This window comes from Palaemon carinicauda, chromosome 21 (genome assembly GCF_036898095.1).
Source record: "Palaemon carinicauda isolate YSFRI2023 chromosome 21, ASM3689809v2, whole genome shotgun sequence".
Taxonomy (NCBI): domain Eukaryota; kingdom Metazoa; phylum Arthropoda; class Malacostraca; order Decapoda; family Palaemonidae; genus Palaemon; species Palaemon carinicauda.
The window spans coordinates 18453393-18465248 of NC_090745.1; the positions used below are offsets into that span (position 1 = coordinate 18453393).

At 41.4% G+C, this 11856-nt stretch overlaps 1 long non-coding RNA gene across 1 annotated transcript in view; it reads right to left on the reverse strand.

Annotated features, from left to right (window-relative positions):
* Window positions 1-11795, reverse strand: part of LOC137615199 (uncharacterized) — a 60542-nt gene extending 48747 nt beyond the window's left edge. The window contains exon 1 of the long non-coding RNA XR_011039192.1: window positions 11738-11795. This is a non-coding gene — a long non-coding RNA (uncharacterized lncRNA). The remainder of the gene's footprint in view (window positions 1-11737) is intronic.
* Between the last annotated feature and the right edge of the window lie 61 nt (window positions 11796-11856).

Below are 11856 nucleotides of genomic sequence, written 5' to 3' on the forward strand. Positions count from 1 at the left end.
GTACTCTCTCCAGTTCATTCCCCACCAAGTTGGACAGGCTTGGGATCTCGAACGACTTAGGCCAAGGACGTGAAGGAAGCTCGTTTAGCAAAAACCGAGCTGCAAGGAACATGTAGCCGTTTCAGATGTGAAAACAATGATCCTGCTGAAGGTGTGGATCTCACTTACTCTTTTAGCTGTTGTCAAGCACACGAGAAAAAGAGTTTTTAATGTGAGGTCCTAAAAAGAGGCTGATTGGAGAGGTTCAAATCTTGATGACATAAGGAACCTTAGGACCACGTCTAGATTCCAGCCTGGAGTGGACAACCGACGTTCCTTTGAGGTCTCAAAAGACCTAGGGAGGTCCTGTAGATCTTTGTTGGTGGAAAGATCCAAGCCTCTGTGGCGGAAAACCGCTGCCAACATACTTCTGTAACCCTTGATCGTAGGAGCTGAAAGGGATCTTACTTTCCTTAGATATAACAGGAAGTCAGCAATCTGGGTTACAGTGGTACTGGTTGAGGAAACTGCATTGGTCTTGTACCAGCTACGGAAGACTTCCCCTTGAGACTGATAGATTCTGAGAGTGGATGTTCTCCTTGCTTTGGCAATCGCTCTGGCTGCCTCCTTCGAAAAGTCCCTAGCTCTTGAGAGTCTTTCGAAAGTCTGAAGGCAGTCAGACGAAGAGCGTGGAGGTTTGGGTGTACCTTCTTTACGTGAGGTAGACGTAGAAGGTTCACTCCTAGAGGAAGAGTCCTGGGAATGTCGACCAGCCATTGCAGTACCTCTAAGAACCATTCTCTCGCGGGCCAGAGCGGAGCCAACCAACGTCAGCCGTGTCCCTTTGCGAGAGGAGAACTTCTGAAGTACCCTGTTGACAATCTTGAACGGCGGGAATGCATACAGGTCGAGATGGAACCAATCCAGCAGAAAAGCATCCACGTGAACTGCTGCTGGGTCTGGAATCGGAGAACAATACAACAGGAGTCTCTAGGTTATCGAGGTAGCGAACAGATCTATGGTTGGCTGACCCCACAGGGCCCAAAGTCTGCTGCAAACATTCTTGTGAAGGGTCCACTCTGTGGGGATGACCTGACCCTTCCGGCTGAGGTGATCTGCCATGACATTCATACCGCCCTGAATGAACCTCGTTACCAGCGTGAGCTTTCGATCTTTAGACCAGATGAGGAGGTCCCTTGCGATCTAGAACAACTTCACGAAAGAGTCCCTCCCTGCTTGAAGATGTAAGCCAGGGCTGTGGTGTTGTCAGAGTCCACCTCCACCACTTTGTTAAGCTGGAGGGACTTGAAGTTTATCAAGGCCAGAAGAACCGCCAACAACTCCTTGCAATTGATGTGAAGTGTCCTTTGTTCCTGATTCCATGTTCCCGAGCATTCCTGTCCGTCCAAAGTCGCACCCCAGCCCGTGTCTGATGCGTCCGAGAGGAGAAGGCGGTCGGGTTTCTGAACAGCCAAAGGTAGACTTCCTTGAGAAGAAAGCTGTTCTTACACCACGCGAGAGAAGACCTCCTCTCTTCGGAAACAGGAACTGAGATCGTCTCTAGCGTCATGTCCTTTATCCAGTGAGCAGCTAGATGATACTGAAGGGGGGAGGTGGAGTCTCCCTAACACGATGAACAGGGCCAGCGATGAAAGTGTCCCTGTTAGACTCATCCACTACCTGACTGAGCATCGGTTCCTTCTCAGCATGCTCTGGATGCATTCTAGGGCTTGGAAGATCCTTGGGGCCGACGGAAAAGCCCGAAAAGCTCGACTCTGAAGATCCATACCCAGGGAGACAATGGTCTGGGATGGGACGAGCTGAGACTCCTCAAAATTGACCAGGAGGCCCAGTTCCTTGGTCAGATCCATAGTCCATCTGAGAATCTCCAGACAGCGACGACTTGTGGGAGCTCTTAAAAGCCAGTCGTCTGACGGAGCCGGACACAAGATCATGGTACTGCTGCACAGTCTGTGAACTGTCAACCATGGGGAAGCGAGGAAGTACAGTGACAACCCGAAGCTGTCTAGACTGTCTGGGTCGTACAGACAACTCCTTATCGGGTTGCTGAGGTTGCCGCACTGCGTCACAACAAGTCACTTCTGCTGGTTGTTGAACGTCTTCCCAGTGACACACTGACTCCGTAAACAAAAAAATCCTCTAACAAGGACTAAGCTTGGACTGCATGTCTTGCAACACAGCTCAAGGTCTATGGGAGCAGGTGTGGTAACAGACGGGGTTAGCGACTGAAGTGGAACCATTACCTTCCCTGGGAGCATGTTATGCTTAAATAAAAGTCCCTAGGAGGCTACGCAGCTAAAGGCTCCTCTCCAAATGACAGAGTCCTCAAGGGAATATCAGAAGGAGGGAGAAAAGCACTTTCTCATCTACAGGGACCATATCCGAGAAAAGCTAAGTTCTCTCAGTGAGGGTTTCACTGGTGCAAAAGCAGCAGACTAGAAGGCAACGTTATGAAACTGCTTGACAGTCTAGTGAGTTGGCAACAACCAAAGATGTGTGACTGAGAAGCATGCGGTAAGGTATGCAGAGCATGTTGTATGCAGAGCATGCTGTATGCAGAGCATGCTGTATGCAGAGCATGCTGTATGTAGAGCATGCTGTAAGGTAAGCAGAGCGTGTTGCATGGCGTGTAACATTTCTCAGAAATTCCATGACCAGTGCTAGAGTGAGTAATATCGCATTACCGTCCATTGAAAGTGCACGTGCCGAGGGAATTGATTTAGACTGTTTTGTTGATGAATTTGATAGCCGGCATGATAATCGTAGAATTAAGCTACACTAAATGTACTATAATCTACTTTACCTCAGGAAAGGGAAACTCGCCCTGTTGGCAACACTGCATTACTTCATGCATGCTTGCATGGGGTTTTAATATCAACATAATATTTACCTTACATTCATAACTCATGATTCATTTTTGTTTTGAAGATATTTTGCCATATTTTGCGATTTTGTTAAAAATATATTGCAAGGAATACATATATATTTTTATATAAGTAATACAAATAACCTCCATTATCATAATGTTTGTGCAGGCATACATGTATATGATTACAAATGCAAGTTATGAAAGTAATGAGGTGTTATTATTGTCATTTGTTATTTCCAAGTTGAATGGGAAGAGGCTCAAGTTGAGGAGAAAGTGGCAGATGCATGCGTTGAGGTGGCTGACTCATAGCATGAGGTTGCTGCCTCAAGAGTTGCGCTTGCTGTAAGGGTTGCGGATGCGCAGTAGCAGGTTCCTGAGGAACGAGTTAAGGTTCCTGAGGTGTGAGCTGCGAGAGTTGAGGTAGCGGCTGCGCAGAACGCAGTTCTTGTCTCGCGAGTTGAGGTTCCTGAGGTGCTAGCCTAAGGAGTAGAGGCTCTCGCCTTGAGGAGGGTTGAGGTCGCTGCAGCGAGTGCTGAGGTGGCTGCCTCATTGATGGAAGAGGTTGTCGTACCTCAAGAGATTGTTGCCTCGCTGGTGGAACCGCAAGCGGAAGCGGAGGAAGTAAGGCATAAGATTCCTGCTCCCATTGCTGAGGTTGCCTTAAGGAAGGCGGAGGTTGCTGCACACCGCTGGTAACTGGCAACTCAGTACGCGGTAAGGTATCCTGAGGAACCTCAACATCGTACGCCTGGCAGACTGGACTGCGGTGAGGCGGAGCGATCGCAGGAGGAGGTGTAACCTTCTCAGCCTGACACTCACGCATTAAGACCGCAAGCTGTGACTGCATGGACTGCAGCAAAGTCATCTTGGGGTCGGCAGACGCTAAGGTCTGCTGAGGCAAAGCCTTAACAGAAGATGAGGTCTGTTGCGGCATCACCTTACCTCTCTTAGGAGGTGTGCAGTCACCTGATGACTGCGGAGAGTCAGAGCTAACCCAATGACTGCATCCGGGTTGTTGAACTCTAGAAGTCTGGACTTTACGTTTAAGAGGTCTTGAGACCTGAGTCCAGCGTTATCTCCCCGAAATTTCTTCTGCAGACGAGTAAAATAAGGGCTCAATCGTCTGCGGGTGGGAGTGACGGTCTCTGTAAGACACGCCCGCAACCACCGAGGATACTTCTGTGCGCCGATCAAGGCCTGCCGAACCCTTTTGCCCTTCGACATTGCTTCTCCCCTGGGCTTGGGAGCTTGCAAGAGGTCCCGGACTGGGAGGACGACTGGCACGCAAGAAGTACCCTCACGCACAACACTGACACACTTTGCGCTAATCACTTATCACTTTTGAATTTCTGTTTGCACTTATTTCACTGAACTCGAAACTTTAAGTGGTTTGTACCTGAAACACGCAATTCTATCCTTCTTTAAAAGTTAGTAATTGCGAAAACAGAATTACAATGTAACAGAAAAATCTAATGAAAGATAAATAATTCAGTGGCTGGAAAGAGACTAAACACTAGATCAAATAAACTACGTTTAAAATCTCTCACCACATAAAGCTTGAGAACAAGAATAAACTCTAGAAACGTTTACCTTCTTCCCCTAAAGAGACTAGGGAGAAGAGCAAAAACGATAACAACGTTACTCGCTTGAAGGAAACGTTTATCCAGCTCTCTCTCCCTCCGTCTCTATCTCTCTCTCTCTCTCTCTCTCTCTTGACTTAGAACCTGAGAGAAGAGCCCAATCATATATACTCGTTAAAACATATTATTGTTAAAGGAAAAAAACTGAAAGATTTCCCAAATAAAGAGTTCCTTTATTAGAATTAAAACCATTAAGCTAAGAAAGAATGAACAAAACATTATAAACGGTTTACTCTTACTGCAACGTGACACCGTGAAAATTCTCTCTCTATCGTAACGATAGAGCGCAAGTTGAACGTTCTGAACGTCAACAACTGCAGAGACAAAACAAAACGTTAGTTCAACTTTGAAACAGTACGAGACTATCAAAGAAATTCTTTCAAAAACATTAAAATAGCATAATATGTTAACAGGTAAAACCGAAATGACGGGCTCAATGTTAATTAACTTCGGTACAAGAAAAGACCGCCTACTATTAGGAAAGGTCGAATATAAACAAATATAAAAATTAATTTAATAATTTTATAAAAAAAGGAAGTTAATCGAAGAGGCCTATAAAAGGCGGAGAGATATAAAATAAATCTATAACTTTTGTTAAGCAAAATTAAGAAAGAGAGTCTATACTCTCTTAGACACCAACACTTCCGTCTAAGGGAAGGGTCGGCCATTTAAAGGTGAAAGAGAGTTCATACTCTCTTCGTCACCATAATTATTTCCAAAAGCTAGCTAAGCTAATAATAAAACTTCCTGAATAGCGAAAGCTGAAATCTTAGAGCAATACTTCACCAAAAACCGTGAACAAGACTCCAAAATTATAAGCGTATCCATGAACGTCTTGCCGGAAGCACGACAGAGGAAAAATTGAAGTGGTGTCAACAAGAAGTACTGCAGTACCTGGCCACAGGTGGCGCTTGTGAGTACACCCCCCTCTTGTATAGCGATCGCTGGCGTATCCCTTCCGTAGAATTCTGTCGGGCAACGGAGTTGACAGCTACATGATTATCGGGTAAGTTTAATATTGAAAAGTATGGATTACTGAAGTCGTTAAAATTTTCTAAAACTTCAATCGTAAAATACGCAAAAAGACGTCACTTGAACAAACAAAGACATGACTTGGGGCAAAGATTTCCACGGAAAAGGGTTTGTTGGAAGGTGGCGGTAGGGAAATATTAACCGCCTTGTGCAAACTTTACATACGTATAGGTTCGTGATTGGTTAACGGAAAAGCAACGGAGTCTAGAGAGTAAACATAAATGAACCAGAATGGGAAACTTGTCCAGAGCAAGTATTTATGTGAAATCTGGGAGTGAGAAGGTGATAACAAAATGTATAAAAGTAAAATATAAAGATAAAATGGAGTGTATGATGAATAATATTTGATGGGTGGGTAATAGTACAGAACACCACGCTCTCCATTTACTCCAATATAATGGAATCCTGCATTTCTCACCTTCTTGCACAGTAATTAGGGGGTTATTTAAATTCTGGGAAAGCAATAATTAGCAAGATATGTTGAAGAGGGAGGAAGGGGTTATAAAAAGAAAATAGCTCGGTTTCCTCACTAAACGACTTGGAACTGACATGTCAACATCGTCAACCAAACAGAATTCGTGATGCCAGCGTACATAAACAGAATTTCGTGATGCCAGCGTACATTTGATTTAGTGTACTGTATATTCAAAATATACTTAATTAAAAATGGATTAATTACTCAAAAGTGTCCTTAAAATATGCAATTTACAAATAGTGACACTTTTGAGTAATCACAATTCTTGATTAAGTATATTTTGAATATACAGTATATCAAATGTACGCTGGCATCACGAACTTCTGTTTATGTACGCTGGCATAACGATCTGTTTGGTTGACTATGTTGACGTCAGTTCCATGACGTTTAGTGAGGAAACCGAGCTATTTTCTTTTTATAATCCCTTCTCCCCTCTTCAACATATCTTGCTAATCATTGCTTTCCCAGAATTTAAATAACCACCTAATTACTGTGCAAGAAGATGAGAACTGCAGGATTACATTATATTGGAGTAAATGGAGAGCGTGGTGTTCTATACTATTACCGATGGGTATATAAAATGAGGTGATTTTATAAGGTATCGGATAATAAAACGAGTAATACTGGGGTCAAACGTAATATGTATACGAGGGTATTACATAACTGATCAAGTAATAGACTTGGACAGAGCTGGTGGAGAAGACGAATAGTTACATTTCATGATTAGAGAAGAAGAAATCCTATTGGTGGAGGAAGAGTCTCTGCGCAGAAGGTTGAAACCTGCTATGTACAAATGAACGAACGGGGGCGACTACAACCAGCAAGTAGAATGAGAAAAATCAAATGAGAAACACTGCTAATGTTAGCATGTTACGCTAACAGTTGATCTACATCACACGTTGGCAGCTCTGGTTACCATATTTTTTCATGGGACATAGCCTTTGCAACGGCGCCTCCAAAGTTTATCTAGTTATACTGTTTTGTCTTTTCCTCCGTTTATTATACATTCAAGAAGGTAATGTATAGAGAAGAAAAGGCTTGTTTTACGTTTAAATATCGTTTCCCCAGTATGTTTTCCCCACCCAAAACCCCGAGTTTCCGCTGGGGGTCCCCCATTATCGTAGGATATACTGTATATATATATATATATATATATATATATATATATATATATATATATATATATATATATAGATATCTATATATATCCATATATATATCTATCTATCTATCTATCTATCTATCTATATATATATATATATATATATATATATACATATACAGTGGTACCTCTACATACGAATTTAATTCGTTCCACAACCAACTTCGGATGTAGAAACGAATTTTCCCATAAGAATACATGGCAATTCATTTAATTCGTTCCTCAGCCTAAAAACCCATAATAAATCCTTAATAAATGGCTACACATAATTACACATAACAATAACATAACTGCATAATATGAAAGAAGCATGTAAAAAAGATAATTATAAAGAAATAATAAATAAAAAATGTGTTTTATCGCCACTTTACCTTAGAGACAGGCCAACGCAGGTGTAGGATTTGCTACGCCAGTAGGAGACGGACGATCGGCTAGAAGGTAGACATGGTGTTAACATGTTCTTTAAATAAATACTCTCTCTCTCTCTCTCTCTCTTGTTCTTCTTCACTGTTAGTGTTAGAGACGTCTATTAATTTTTTCTGAGAGAGAGAGAGAGAGATTAAACAAAAAGGAGAGATTAAACAAAAATGTGTTGTGTACATATGATTTTTAACAGCGTTAACGAGTTGAAAGACAGTTAAATGTAACTAAAAAAACAATATCAGCGAATCTGAATTCCTTTATTAACTAAAACAAATATTGATACAAACACACTCGTGTGCGTATGCGCAAACACACACACACGCACGAGGAGACACGATCGGCGAGGTGGTAGAGATGGTGACTGTGATAACATACCGTAACTTACACTACGGAATTTTAATCTAACTTAGCTTATTTATTTTTTTTTTTTATATTTCATATTTTTTACATTTTTTTTTTCCTTTTGATTTTTTATTTTCATCACTTTCAGTGACGAGTTACGATATGTTATCGCAGTCACCATCTCTACCTCCTCCCCGACCGTCTCTCTTACTGCGTAGCAATTTTTGCACCTGTGTGTGTGTTTGTGCATACGCACACGAGTGTGTTTGTATCAATATTTGTTTTAGTTAATAAAGGAATTCAGATTAGCTGTTATTACTTTCTTAGTTACATTCAATTGTTTTTCAACTCGTTGACGCTGTTAAAAATCATATGTACTCTAAACACATTTTTGTTTAATCTCTCTCTCTCTCTCTCGGAAAAAAAAATAATAGACGTATCTAACACTATAACGGCGAAGAAAAACGAGAGAGAGAGAGAGAGAGAGAGAGAGAGAGAGAGAGAGAGAGAGATTTTATTTAAAGAACATGTTAAAGCTATGTTTGGAGAGAAGCAGAAAAAGAGAGAAGTCTTATTTAAAAGAGCTTGTTAATGCTATCATGGTTTTCTTTGCTTCATTTTTTTCTTTCTTTCTGTTCATCACGCTGGCCCTTCTCACAAATGATCGTTGCCAACAATCTCTTTGTCCTTTATCCCTATCAACAAAAGGCGTTCTATCTCTTGCAGGGTATTGCTAAGATGTCTTGTAATAATGGTAATCACCTTCGATGGTTATTTGCTTTAATGGCTGCCTTCAGCTTGATGATCCTCGAGATCATAGGCCTATTCCGGCCATATTGTTTAGCCATACAGTATCACTCACATGCACACTGCTCTCATGTTTTTCTATAATTTCTTGCTTCAATTCTAATGAAAGAATTGCCTTCTTCCTATACTGAAACTTAGCTTCTTAGGCACCATGATTATAGGTAAAATCAAAAAGGAAATGTGAGAAAAGGAAGAAAATAAGCACTGTTAATAACAGACCAAACAAAGGACAACCACACGATACACACAAGAATAGAGAACTGAGCACTCGACGCCCAATGGCGTAATGTTTACTTCGTGTCGAAATAAAATTCGGGTGTAGAGTCAAAAATTTGCTCGAATTTTACTTCGGATGTTGGAAAATTCGGATGTAGATACGTTCGTGTGTAGAGGTTCCACTGTGTGTATATATATATATATATATATATATATATATATATATATATATATATATATATATATATATATATATATATATATATATATATATATATATATATATATATATTTCTGGAACTATTCATTTGCGACGGGAACAAGTGTCATTTTCGAAGAGCGTAATTTTTTCTACGGTAAATGTCTAGGAGGAGGCCGAACCCGTTTTTCAAGTATTAACTCGAAAAACGACAAAAAACAACCAGATTATTGTTGCACAGTGCATAGAAACATGAGGAAATGAATAAAAAAGAAACTAAGACTTAACTCTTACACACAAAATGTAATCATAAACCTATTACTGTACTACAATTATGGGGGACCCCAGTGGGAAGCGGGGTTTTTGGGTGGGGGGAGGAGAAAAGTGATTTTTCAGGGCACTACCGAACCTAATACAACCAACTAACCTACCCTAGGGGGCCTGTACCCCTACCTAGGCCTACCGGGGGGGGGGGGGGGGTTCGCCCCCCTGCGACCCCCCCTTAAGGCCACAGTGATTTTCAGGGCACAACCAAACCTAATACACCCACCTAACCTAGCCTAGGGGCCCTGTACCCCTACCGGGGGGGGGGGGGGGCAGTTCGCCCCCCCTTAAGGACACTACTGTACCTAACACATCCATCAAACCAAATCCAAAGTGATGGTACTGCTGTATACATCGTTATACTATCACCATTATAATATACTCCATAAATTAATGAAGCTTACCTTAACCTGTTGGTTGATAAAGATGTGCTGCTGCTTTGAGGAAAACATGAAGCCGTTGCGAAGGTTCCCTGACATGCAGGACAATTTTTATTTTGTAAAATTAAATGGTGTCTCTGGCACAAATCCACTAGTTTTTCAATATTCCCCGAATAAGTTACAACAAATTCATTGTAAGTTAGGAAAGAGTCAGGACAAGAAGATGGAATTTCAACTTCTTGTGCAACATGAGATGACGTGCTTGCTATGGGCTCCATGTCTAAGAACGAAATGAAATGCCTGGGTAAGAAAAAGCATTGTCGCGCTGTTGTATTGTCGCGCTGTGATTGGCCAAAGATGTATGACGTCATAGTGGATAGGCGCTGTGATTGGCCAAACGTGGGGTAGTTTGTAGCGCTACGGCCAAGCGTCCTAATTTGCTTATTATCGCTCCGACTGTTATCTTGTATAGAATAAAAACGTTTGGAAATGGTCTACGGATCTTAAATATGTTGTGTAAGGGGGTGGGTCCGGGGGGGCGCAGCCCCCCTGGGTAAGGACACGGCTTTTAGCATAGGTTAGGTGGGTTTTTTAAGTTAGCTTCTCCCGTCGTACTCGTAGGTAAGGAAACTGTTGTGTAAGGGGGGGGGGGGGGTCCGGGAGGGCGAAGCCCCCTGGGTAAGGATACGACTTTTAGCATAGGTTAGGTGGGTTTTTTAAGTTAGCTTCTCCCGCCAAAATCGTTTTTAGAACGACAGCCACAGTTCAGAATATTCCCGTTTTCTACGGGATCTGGCCGTCACCCTACAAAGGCTCCCAAACGTGTAAGACTTCATAGTAGACTAGTTTGTCTGCGGATTATAGTGGTTATAGGGCTCATTTGAGCAAAAACAAGACACAGTCAACAATAACAACAGACTTAGAAAAAATCTGGGAGGAAGACAAGAGTAGCGTGAGTTTGATCGTCGATATTTCGACTATTATTGATTTTCACTAAATAATCTCACTCGTATACCACTATTCACATACATTCCTACACATTCTAGTAAAAATAAATTGAATATCACTGATATCTTCATGTGGCCCTCTCCTAGACATTCTTTTCTACAAGAAAAAGTAGATTTTTTTCTAGGTTACATTGCCCTGTAATAGAGTAAAATAATACCAATTGGGTAACCAAATCTGACACCCATTAAGTAAGGATATGGCTCCTGGGTTAGGTTAGGTGGGGAAACTAAAGTTAGATGGTGGTTTGGTGTGCTTGTAAAATGCGGGTTTTCAGTTTACCCCAATGAATTACAAAGGTCCCCTCATTTCCATTAGCCTATATAAACAGTAAAACAATTTACGGTGCTATTATAGTATGCTATCTACCGTCGAATTTCTACTATAGTATGGTATCTACTACAAAGTATGTTATCTACCGTCAATGTTAATCCTCCTGTTTGATGAGGATTATCAAATAGATTACGTACCACCAGTGTTTTATCCTCATTGGACTTTAATGATAGTTTAATAATATTTATTGGAAGGACAACATGGATGCAAAATTATAAACAGTTTGTAGGTTCGGTTAGACTAGGTTGGGTTGAGTTAGGTAAGGTTACGTTAGGTTATCAAGTCGGTATTGATCCTCCTTATTAGAGGCGGATTAGCAAGTAGACCGTATCCTTAGGGACTGATGGTGGGTATCATACTATAGCCAGAGAGGGGTGGTAGATAGCAAAATCGGCGGTAGATAGCATACTCTAATAGCACCCAATTTACTTATAGGCGTTCACAAAATAGCTTTTCTACACCGCTAAATCACAGTATTTGAATGGGGATAAACGTTTAAAAAAATGAAGACCCTTGTTTACACTGCTTACCTTGCATAGACTTCCATATAATTAAGGTGTCCGTCTTGTTAAAAAAAAAAAAAAAAAAAAAAAAGACGAGGAACACTAAATTTGAAGTAATTAAATAACTACCGATACACATACGCAAC